Below are 12,359 nucleotides of genomic sequence, written 5' to 3'. Positions count from 1 at the left end.
TTTCCAGGGGGAGATTGGCTGATAATTTAGCAGGGTAGCTTGCTCTACAGAAGCTTTACACAGCATGAAGGTGCACCTTATGCCTGCTAATGTCTATGAATCCTGCTGCTCTCAAAAGGCACAGATAGAGGGAGTAGTAATTGGGAAACTTGGCCCGATGCAAAAGGGGAGAGGGGCACCTACACCTTTATGAGTTGTGTAGAAGAGGAGCATTTCCGCAGGCACACCTTACATGGCAAGTTGCAGCCTGATGAAATTCCCTCTGCTGCACAACAACTAAAGTGCACGAGCACACCTCCCTTTTTTGCATTTGGCCACCCTAAGTGACATATGGAGCTTACCTTTCAGGGAGACTAAGAACAGAAAAGCTTGCATGCCTCACCAGAACAAATCTTAGCCAGTGTCTTCTTCTTGCACACTCTACACCTAAGTTGACCTCTCATGGCATCAGAAGCCACTGTGGGAACAGCTTTGTTTGCAGTGGTGCTGGGACATGTGCTAAGAACCTACCCTTAGTTCTCATGCTTGGCACCACTTTGAAGGAGCTTTTATTTTTTTACTGTTGTTTCCATAGAAAGCTAGAGCTTGTGCGGTTAAAATCTGAGGATGCAAGATAAAATTTGTCCCAGCTGTGTCTGCCACTAAGTTGATCCTCAGATAACACCCAACCCTCTTGGGAGCCCCCTCCCACACCCAGCCAGTTTAATGATTAGCTTGCCATGGCTTGTCACACAGTGGCTGCAAACTTGTGCACTTCTGCTTGTGAGTAAGCCCCACCGATCACGGCATGACTCACTTCAGGTATCTGTGTACACTCTGTACATTTAAAGCATATTTAAAGCATATCCATCCTCCGATGGCATCTGGGAACTGTAGCTTACCCCTCACAAAGCTACAATTCCCAGCACCCTTAACAAACTACAGTCCCCAGGATTCTCCAGTGTGTTTGTGTGTGTGCGTGTGTGTGTGCGTGCATTAAATGTTAAGGTGTGTACACAGTTGTGTGCATAACTTCAGGCTGTTTTCCAACTTCTTAAAATCATCTATAATTATCCCCAGTTGGCACAGAGGGATGAGACTAGAAAAGCATTTATTCTTTTTTGTTAACATCTGTGTATGCCCTCAGCTTCTAAACTGCACGCTAGCTAATTAAAGCACTGCTTTTTTCCAGCCAGACTTTTGCTTTCTATCCCTTATGCTGATACTAGTGGTCTGGCAGGATTCCCCTCTCTGAGGGATTTAGTAGAATGTATTTGGTGAATAAAAAACCCTATAAGTTGCAAGAGGAAGTGTATCTTCCTCTGTGGACTTCGGTGAGGATGCAGAGATTCTGTTAACAGATGCATTCCTTACCCTGTCTGGTGATTCAGTTCTTCCTTCTGCAATGGTTCTCCAGGAGCAGAGTGGAAGAAAGCAATTACTGAACCTACCAAACTGCTGCAGGGATGATCAAATTGCTTTTGGAAAATGATTGCTATGGATGGAAAATAATACAAGCTAATATTTCAGGTTCTTATTGGGAGTTCTTGTTGACATTCAGAACAACCTGTGGATAACAATTCAGAACTAAAATATTTGGATCATCCACACATTTGTTATGTGACATAGTTGGCAGCATTTGTATATTCTCTTTGCTCTTATCTTATCACAAGGGACGCGGGTGGCACTGTGGGTTAAACCACATAGCCTAGGACTTGCTGATCGGAAGGTTGGCGGTTTGAATCCCCGCAATGGGGTGAGCTCCCATTGCTCGGTCCCTGCTCCTGCCAACCTAGCAGTTTGAAAGCACATCAAAGTGCAAGTAGATGAATAGGTACCGCTCCAGCGGGAAGGTAAACGGCATTTCCGTGCGCTGCTCTGGTTCGCCAGAAGTGGCTTAGTCATGCTGGCCACATGACCCGGAAGCTGTCTGCGGACAAACGCCGGCTCCCTCGGCCAATAAAGCGAGATGAGCGCCGCAAACCCACAGTCGGCCACGACTGGACCTAATGGTCAGGGGTCCCTTTACCTTTACCTTTGCTCTTATCAGCAAACAACTCATTATCTGTGCCCCAGACAGCAGCAATGACCTCTGCTACCACCAGAAGCACCTACTAACTGTTTTTACTGGCTCTGTTCCTGTTCTTTGACAGCGGCCTGACATGCAGGAATTAAGGGTCCCTCCAGACGGGTGTTTTTTTTCACAGGCATATTCTGCAACACGTTATTGACTCAATAATAATGCATTAGTGGTAGATTTATACTGGGATGCCCACACAATTATTTTGCCTTATGAGTTGTTCTGCAATGCCTCCCAACGCTATTGCATTATTGCCACCTAGAAGGGCACACCTGCGTTCTAGCACACAACAAATAGGAGAGAGAAAACCCCCCAACAGCCCTGGAACATATGTGGTTTGAAAAGTTATAGGATTTCAGCACTGATTGGAAACGAAGTCTTAAAAGCAGGATCACATATAACAGCCCTGAGACCCTCATGGATGCACAATAAAAAGGACATCTAGAGGGGGACCAGGGTGGTGAGGCTTTCCCCGTCATTTGTTACATGCCACAGAAATCTCCACCTACGCTATCTCTGCATGGCAAGCCTCTGTTCAAGGCACGGGAGCAGAGTCATTTAAAAAGGCAGCAATCCTCATTCAAAGCAATTAAGTTCCATTCACTAAGTCTGCGGCTTGCTCCTACCCATTCATAGCTTCACACATGAATGAGCATGAACTGAAACTGGCAAACCTGACTACAATCTTTTATCTTGTGACTTCGAATTTTTGCATAGATGGGATTACCCATCCCTCAGCCTTACTTGCTCCTTCTGTGGTTTGTGCCCTTACATCAGACGACTGGCTGACATAAGAGTGAAAGAAAGAAGTGGCTTGTTAGTTCGTTGCTAGCAGAAATAGTTGACTGCGACTTCTAAGAACCAGAAGCACCGTTTTTGTGCAATATGCCATCACCCTAGACATGCACAAAACTCCAGGAGATTTGCCCAAAGGCTATCAATGGCTACTAGTCATGATGGCCAGATTCCATCTACATGGCCAGAAGTAATATGCCTCTGAAAACCAATTGCTGGGAGAGTGTTAGGTGCTCGGATCCTGCTTGCAGGTTTTCCACAGGCATCTGGTTGGTGAGAACAGGATCCTGAAGTAGTTGGGCCATTGGCCTGATCCAGCAGGCTTATCTTTGCTTGCTTACTTCTCAGGCAACTCATTTCCCCCAAGCAGTTCTGCCTTCTCTTCTCTGACTTTGCAAAAACAAACCTCCAAATGTCTCAGCTCCCTTGACTAGAAAACAGATATCAGTATTTTGGTAAGTGTTGACTGCCTTCACAATTGACATGTCCAGCACAACTGTATTGCTATTTCACACACTGTGTACCTGTAAAAATGTACAGTGTGAGTTTAACCAACACGTTTGCACGTTACCCTTGTGAAAGAGCCAGAATTGGCTGCAGCTCCCTGTCAAGGATACACTTGCAGCAAACCAAGAGTTGATGCCTCCCAGTGTGTGAAATGGCCCTCACAGAAGTGGTGGTTCTCTTTGTCTCAGCTCTGCATGCCATAGGTGCTTTTTTGGCCTCTGGAATGCAATGCTTCCTGGCAAACTTGTTGGGTGGCATGCCAAAGGTTGGTGAAGCCAAAGCAAAAAAGCCTCCCATTCTCTTTTACACACAACACACCCGCCTGCTACACATTTACATATGCACATCATGAACATGCAACACATTCATTCTGTCTCACCCATGCATACATATGCTCCATGTAACCTTCCCTACCACAATTATGCTTCAGAAACCACCCTATGGGCTCCAACACCATCAATAGAATCCTGAAATTGTTTATATCCTAATAATCTATGAAACAGTGCAAGAACACCATGCTAGATGCCAACAATGCAGTAATGTTGGGGGAAGCATCACAGAACAACCAATGAAGCAGAATGATGTGTGGCTGGCCCAGTATAGATCTATTGCTAAGACACTGATACTGTGTCAAAACACACACATACAAAACCTCCATCAGTCTTCTGGAGGGGATCCCAGTCTTTAAGATGTCGCAAGTCGCTCTGTTTTCCCCCATCTGGCTTTGAATGCTGAAATGTGATATTTTCCTATGCTTGACCAGGGAACCAAAATGCCTTTGGTCTCTGAAACAATTTGAGCTAATGGAGGGCTAGGCCTACATACAAGGTGCTAGTTGGCCATCTAAGTGGCTAAGCAGGGGAGACAGGTGGGAAAGAATGCAGAGCTTCTGGAGGAGAGCTGGAAATTCTGAGTAGATGAAGAGGGTGGAATTTTTTCAGTAAGAAACTGAGGCCTGGGCCCCTAAGAGGTCATGCTAGTTTTGGCAGAGATGGAACGGAACAAGCAGGTGTCTCACCAGTCTAGGATGGAAAGGCAGTTGTGAGGATGAGCAAAACTTCATGGTAGTAACACATAGGAATTGGTTTGGGGGATACTATTTGAGCAGAATGAGACAGGTTTTGAATCACCATAGCCTAGATATTGCAAAGGCGAACCCAGCAACCTCCTCCTACCACTCACAGTCTATATATAATATAAAAGAGGGGAATTTTGGCTGTCACAACCAGCCAAACTAGAAAGAGAAAGTATTTCTAGCACTTAAATATGCAGCTGGTTTATGGAGGTGTTCCCCCCGACAAATCATTTTTGCAATGTCCAGAAAAATCTGTCACATGCTAAAACATCACACACACACACACACACACACAGAGAGAGAGAGCCCACAAGCTTCTCTTTCAGTGACCTCACTCACATGGTCATATTGGAATCTCAGATGTATGTCACAGAATACCAAATTAAGCTGGAGCAGCAGCAGCAGAAGCACTGCAGTGTCAATCAGTTAATTGCTAAAAACCCCACAGGTTGGGGGAGGTTTCAAGCGCAATGTGGGTGGGTAAGAAACGCACCTTTACATCGACACGCACACAATGGATGAAGCCATTCCTGGCATTGCCTCAGTATGCTATGCTGCTCTGAGGCTTCTGAAAGGAAGCGAAACTTGCTTGAACTCTCCACGTTCGAGAAAAGCATCTTCCAGGAAAGAGTGGGAAGGTCTTAACATCCACCTCCTGACACGCACAAAAAGTTAACTGTCATATACCAGACAAGCTATGTGGAGGTGGAAAAGCACGTTCAGGTACCAACGTGCCCAGATAGGTCTGGGTACATCATGGCACAGCTGGGAATGTGCAGAGGAATAGAAAGATGCAGCACAGTTGCTGGCATGCCCTCTCCTACCCAACTGTTAAAGATGCAAGAGTTTCTCTCCTCTTTGGCATCTAATCACTTTATGGGCTTTATGTATGTGCTTATAACCAGCTGCGAATATGTATGTGTGGATAACCAGCCTCATATAACCAACATGCTTAAGTCTAATTAATGTGTGAAGGGGTTAATGCCATAGAGTAAGCTGTCCTGCCAAGGTTAGCTAAGTCATTCCCCCTAACCTTAGGAGGAAGGTTAATCAAGTCTATTGTTGCGCCTCAGTCTACCTGGGAAGCTCAACACGTGAAGAGGTTCTTTTGTAAGTAAACCACTTTTAACTTACCAAACACACTGTCTTCTTCTATGTTAAGGGAAGCAGGAAGTTTGGGAGCTCACAAGGGCATATTTTAGAGGTCTAAAAGCCTATATTTACACATTTTACTTTGCTGCATATTTTGTGATTTTAAATCTCTGCTGGCGTTCTCTCACCAAAGGGTACTTGTTCCAAACTTGGATCGTAGCGCCCAAATAATTCTCCTTTCTTACCTATTTTTCCTTGCTGTCAACAATATGACCATGCATTTAACATGGCATTTCATTTGGTTCTTATTCCCTGGCTTGTTTACTTTGTACTGAAACCTTAACTGAGTTTTGCACTACAATCCATGAGCTAGGATTGCCAATTTTTTTAACCATCTCTGCTCCTCTGCCTTTTACAGTTGCCTAAGACACACAAATCAGGCAGATGAAACTCATCCTCATGCCAGGAAAACTTTTCCCTATTTAGTTTCTGAATGTTAGAAGCATGGGAGCAAGGGCAGTAAAAAAATAAAAGAAAGAAACCATGCCCAGGTGTAACTTACCTGAGTCACATCCGGACACACTTCCTGAGGCAGTGGATGGTAATGCAGATACCTGGCATTTGCCCAGTAGATGAGGTAACCAACCTCCTTGATTCATATTGCATACCAGGTCAGCTAGAGACAAAAGGATCAGGACCATTAATTTTGCTTCCATCTAATCTAGTATGCAATATTTGTTAACTTCCCAACCTCTTGTGAAAGTTGCTGTATATGTGTCCAAGAAGAAAAACTCATTCTAGGATAGAAACAAAAAACACTAACCTGGACAAGTGAAAGAATTTGTGGTGAAAGAATCTGAGGAATCTCACAAGAACTTAGAAAAGAAACATGAAAAAAGAGACAAAGTACCTTGACCTGGCACATTTAAGATCCTTTCCAGGAGGGATACCAACTTGAATAAAATATTGCGCGGGCCCTGGTAAACCACACCCCCAGGGACATTAAGTAGGGGGGCTGAGGGCAGCTCCCCAAACTTCAAACCAAAGAGCCAGCCCCCCAAGTTCTTTGGCAGCCATGCATGCATGCTGTGGGGTGTGCTGGTGTCATGCACGCATGCTGTGGGGCATGCGTGCACAGTATGCTAATGTTGCATGGCCCCCTCAATTGCAAGGGCAAGACGGCGCTTGTGCCCCACATAATCAATTGCAAGATGCAGCGCACACACACCCATTTGAATGGCAATGCCCACCAACCTTGCAGGGGCACATCCCTCAAATATTTTATTAGAGGTGGCCAAAGGTATCTTGGCCCCTATGAGTTGGCTCCTATACTTCCCAGAGTCTTTGGGTGTTTTTACAAACAAAAATTGGCTAGCCAATTAATAAGGGGAAGAGTGGCACGATCTTCTCTTATGACAGCAGCTTGTTGTGCTACAGTCAGAAGGTGAAACTTTTTATTGCTATGGGGATAAACATCATCTGCACATCAAGCTGCTTTTCAAGACACATGTACAGTGGAAAGCGCAGGCAAAGTCATTTCCTCTGGTCTTTTGGCAACTCTAAGTGACTCCATGATTAAGAACAAGGAGATGCTGGGGAAAAGGCAGGCTGCCATTTCCTGTTATAGATGAGCAGTCCTTTGGCTGCATGGTTGTGCTTGTAAAATATTTAGCCAAAGTATGTTGAAGTTAAAAACTTGTACAAGTATTTATTTATTTTTTGAGAAAAACAAAAACTTTAGCAATACGTGTGGTCTAGGGCAGGGATTCCTGGACTGCAGTCTGCAGACTGCTAGTTGTCCTCAGAGCTTTGTTCAGGAGGTGTGCAGTGTGCTTGTGAATGAAGCACAGCCATCACACGAAATATTCATATTGATTTTTTAAGTCGTCTTTTTATTGCGTTTGATAACTGGGTGCCATGACCTGGCCCGGGAAATATGCCAGAACCCAGAGCACACACCCCTGTTGCTCTTGCCCTCTGTCACAGAGCACATTTCTGATGCACAACATGGCCTCAGCCTGCTGAGTCTGCATAAACACGTTTCTCACAGTCACAACCACACACAGTCACAACTGCAATGTGGTTGCCATTGTCCTGTATTGGAAATATAGGCACCTCTCTCTCTCTTGCTGTTAGCTCTCTATTATTTTACAAGAAATTCACTGCTGTCTTGGTCTTGAAGCTCTGGCAGCTTGCTAATTCTCCCTGCACCCCACCCTCCACATCTTCGAAAAGAAAATGCACTTCTGTCTTTTGCTGGCATAGCCGCTATTGTGGGCCTGTCTTATCAGCTTCCAAAACAGAGAAGAATGAGCTAACTCTAGGAGATCTTCAAAGAAGAGAAGCAGTAAATTCTCCCGACCCAGATTAGGCTTCATGAAACAGATAGTTTTAAGCAAAGTTCATACAAAATGTTGCTTTTCTGTTATCTGGTACTATGGTATTGCGTGGTACATAGTAGCATGCCTTGAGCGTGCATAGATATAGCCAACTGAGATAGTTTAAGCTTCTGTAGTAATTGTGTTTCTTTCTGTAATAGTATAAAAGTTTTGTGCACCCTTTGTTTGGGGTCCCAGCTTTTTGTAGATATCCACTGGGGCCTCTAGATTTATGCTGCAGCAATAAATATGAACTCTTTTCACGCGCTGAGTTTGCCTTCTTTTGGCAGAAGGGCTAGCATTTTTATTCCACTCTCCTTTGTTGGTTAACATTTTCTTCTATTCCTTATGTTGTTTGGTACTGCATAGTAAAATAAGTTCTATGGAATGCAAGAATAAAATGCAATATATATTAAGAAAGAAAAGAAGCAACAGAATAGAGTTAAAACTCATACAGCAACATTACAAACAGAAAAATCATTAAGTGGTCTGCCAAGACCGACAGCAACTTTCAAGTAGTCTATGGGGAAGAAACCTTTGAAAAGCACTGGTCTCAGGTCGGCAGGTACAAAAGAGGGAAAAGGCCCCTGCATTTTAAAGCCTTGTGTAGAAGAGGGAAATGTAAGCAGGTGTACCTCACATGACAAACAGCATCTGCTGATATTCCCTTTTCCATATAACTGCTAAAAGAAGTCCCTCTCGTCTTTTGTAGTTGGCCACCTGTCTGGGGCAGGTGTTGAGATGATCAAAATAAATGAATAGAGAGGAGGGGTAAGCCTGGTCTGCTTTTGTCACCTTCACAGCAGCCTGGTATTCCAGTGACTCTTCCAGACATAGAGATTAACACAGTTCCCTTGCTAATTGCTGCAGACCAAGCCCCCTTTGCCCTATACAGTTAAAGGAACTGGTTCAAAAGTTGACAATAACTCTCTCGCGGGACCACAGCTGCTTCTAACTTCCACTCAGAACTCTAAAATCCCAAGCTTAGGGGTTTTTGATTATCAACCACACTTACTTTTCTGGTTGGGGATTCCCAGTAGAAACGAGAGGTGCTACCACAAAGAGTTACTCCTAGTTTCAATGTAGTCTAAAATATCTGAAATTATCCTGAGCAGCTGCATTCCAAACTCCCTTCTTGCCTGTTACTTCACCATTTTACGCAGAAGTTACCATGGGCAGAATTGCTCCTTCACCATGTATTTGCCTAGTATTTGGCAGCAACAACCAAAAAGGGCTTTGATTAGGGCCTGCTTGCAGTTTGCCCTTTTCTCTCTGGATTCAGAGAAGTAAGAGCTGTGATTTGGAAAAACAATTGGCAAGCAGTGATGTTTTTTAAAAATGGATGCTATATACACTTGACCTACCACTTCCAAATGGTTCCATCTTCTCTTAAAGATGCTAAGTGTGGAAATAGCATAAGAAGGATTTCACTTATAGGAAACATGCATTTCTTTTGTTCAGCTGAGCATCTGGTAAAACAGGTCTTTGAAATACAGTAAGAGTTGCTTGAGGACACACAGGCTGGTGACATGTGTAATGTTTGGTATTTATAAAAACTGTTTGAAAGAGGATTCCTTTTTTTTGTAGCGGCTGTGCACTCACCCTACTTTCCTCCCTAGTAATGTACACACCATAATGTCAGGGTCTGGGCAGAGGAGGGGGAATGGTGGAGACCGCCTCCCCATCCTGACCCTTCCAGGGAGGAGGAAGAAGAAGACAGTATAGATTTACAACAGGGGTTTGAGGGAGGTAGTAATTCAGAGGCAGATGAGGGGGAAAGTTGGGAAATCATAGGAGAGGAGGAGCAGGCAGAGCCGGAGCAGCAGCTGGCTGACACATTAGAAAGCATTCCAGACCCACCATCTCCCAGAACTCAATGAGCTTTAAAGGTTGGAGAGCAAAGAGCTCAAAGACATGGGGCACTTAGCAGCACCCATAGAGGAGAAGATGATGACGACGACGAATGAGGAAGTGGGAGAGAAAGGGGGTGGAGATTCCCTTGGGGCACTGCCACTATCCAAGAGTCTGGGATCTATAGCCTCTCTCTGTAAGGTTTGAAATAAAAAAGGACTGTAAGAAACTTTCCCCTATCTTTATACTTTCCAGGACAACCAGCCAGGAGCCACTGACAGCACCCTCACACACAAGTAATCAATCCTCTTTCAAGCAGCCCAACGATGTGTGTTGGGAATAATCTGTCACCAACCTGACAGCCCTGGAGACTGACAGTCCTGGCCCGGCACTCAATTGCTGAAAGCTAAATATTTTTGAAGGAGGTGCTAATCCTTCCTCTGTTTAGTCAGGAGCTAGACCGCTTGTTGCAATGTCTTTCATCCCAGCACTTGTTCCTTTTACAGAAATATTGTTTCATGCACCCCAATTTTCCTTGCTCGTGGGTCCAGCACAGAGCAAGACATGTCTGTCTCTCCAACTTCCAGCACCAGCCAAAGCTCCTACACAAAACTCTTGCTATTGTCCTTCTACTTTGCAAGGAGATGCTCCTTCCCACTAGGTGAGAGGGGTTACCTCCTCTTTGTCTCTATGGCAATAGGACAATCTTTTCCCAATGTAAATGGTGGTACTTAACTGGTTGGCTAAGCCATAGCCTTTACAATGGAATTGGTTTTACTGGCTTCCTTTTAGAATCATAGAATCATAGAATTGTAGAGTTGGAGGGGACCACAAGGATCATCTTGTCCATCTCCCTGCAAATGCAGTAATTGTCCACCCAATGTGGGGTCAAACTCATGGCCCTGAGCTTAAGAGTCTCATGCTCTCCCATGCTCTCCCAATTGAGCTATCCCCATGTTGAGATTCTATCCTCACCTACACAGGATCACAGGTTTGGAAGGTACCCATGGCTATCATCTAGACTGATCCCCCCAACCCCCCTACAACAATATTTGTTTTTTTAAACAAAAAAACAGGTATAACCCTTCCTTTAGCCCCCCCCCCCGTTATAATTTTTATGCTAGCTTATTCTGATGGTGAAAGAAGAAGTGAAAATTTGCCCACCCTGGAATTTAAATGCCACTTCTTTATTTTACCATAAGCAGCCTTTGCTAACCTGGTGCCCTCCAGACATTTGAGGCCACAACTCTCACCAACCCTAGCCAGAACCCCAGGTTGGGAAAAGTTGATATACCAGTCATTGTATACACTGGAAAAGCTCCAGACCAGAATGCATCTTTCCTCTGGTTTACCAGGTTATGACTGTAATCCTGCACACACTGTAGTTGGGAATAAGGGTCACTGAACATTTGGGACTTGCGTTCATGTAAGACACACAAAGGAGTGTGCTACAAAGGATGACAACAGGTGTGGGAAATGAAAGAACTAGGTCTTGTTTCTGCATCTAACAGCAGCAAAGGGCAGCCTCACGCACAGAAAGCCTGCTTCCTGTTACGCTTTGCAGAGATACCTTGTTCTACTGCGGACAAGCTGTTTTGCTTCTGTCCTTGTTTCTCTTCCTTGTTATTTTTCCTCCCTGAGGCAAAGTTTATTAGCACAATTGAAACTGGCTGAGCAAATAAAGCTGCTTTCTGTCGTATCAGCACTTGCTAATGGGTGGAGACTTCAATGAAATTTTAAAACCACAGATGGATACCACCTCAGTAGCTAGGGGAAAAAGGACGAAGGTTAGACTATTAATAACTATATGATACACTGGAATTTAGTGGATTCATGGAGATTGCATCATACTAAGGAAAAATCATATACATATTTTTCAGGAATTCATAAAACCCAGCATAGAATTGATTTATTTCTAACATCAGCATCATTACATCCCTTTACTAGCTGATGTGACATTGATATTCCCATTATAGCTGATCACTCAGCAGTAATACTGGAATATAATTTATCTAAAACTCAGGAAGGTATGAGGAGATGGTATCTTAATATATCATTATTAAATGAAAAAAACTTCATTCAATATATAACCCAAGAAACGCAAATATATTTTAAAAATAATTCCAAATCTTCAACATCAAGACTGATGGAATGGGAAGGATATAAAACTTACTTCAGAGGGAAGATAATATCCTTCTCTGCCAACAAAGCCAAGCTGCAAAGATTAAAAGAAAATAATCTAAAAATTTCTTTTAAAACACTATGGGGCGATATGGCAAATATCCCATCTAAGGTTACATACGAAAGAATACAACAACACACATTAGAATTTAATAATATACTAGCTCAAAAAAATTGAGTTCAGCCTACTAAGTCTAAGACAAATATACTGGGAACAGGGAGAAAGGATATTTATAGCAAGAGTAATAAAAATAAATTGTTATTTAGCGGAATTGAATTTAATTCTAAATTATATTCCAGATTTCCATGGGTCAAAAAAAAAATATGGATGCGCTGTGCTGTATTAGAAGCAAAAAAAACTTGTTCTGATGAATTGGAAGAGCTGCAGAAAGATTCCATTGAGCACATGGATTGATAATAT

Source organism: Podarcis gaigeae, assembly GCF_964106915.1.
Source record: "Podarcis gaigeae genome assembly, chromosome: 1".
NCBI classification, from domain to species: Eukaryota; Metazoa; Chordata; class Lepidosauria; order Squamata; family Lacertidae; genus Podarcis; species Podarcis gaigeae.
Note: the sequence above shows the minus strand (reverse complement) of the source record.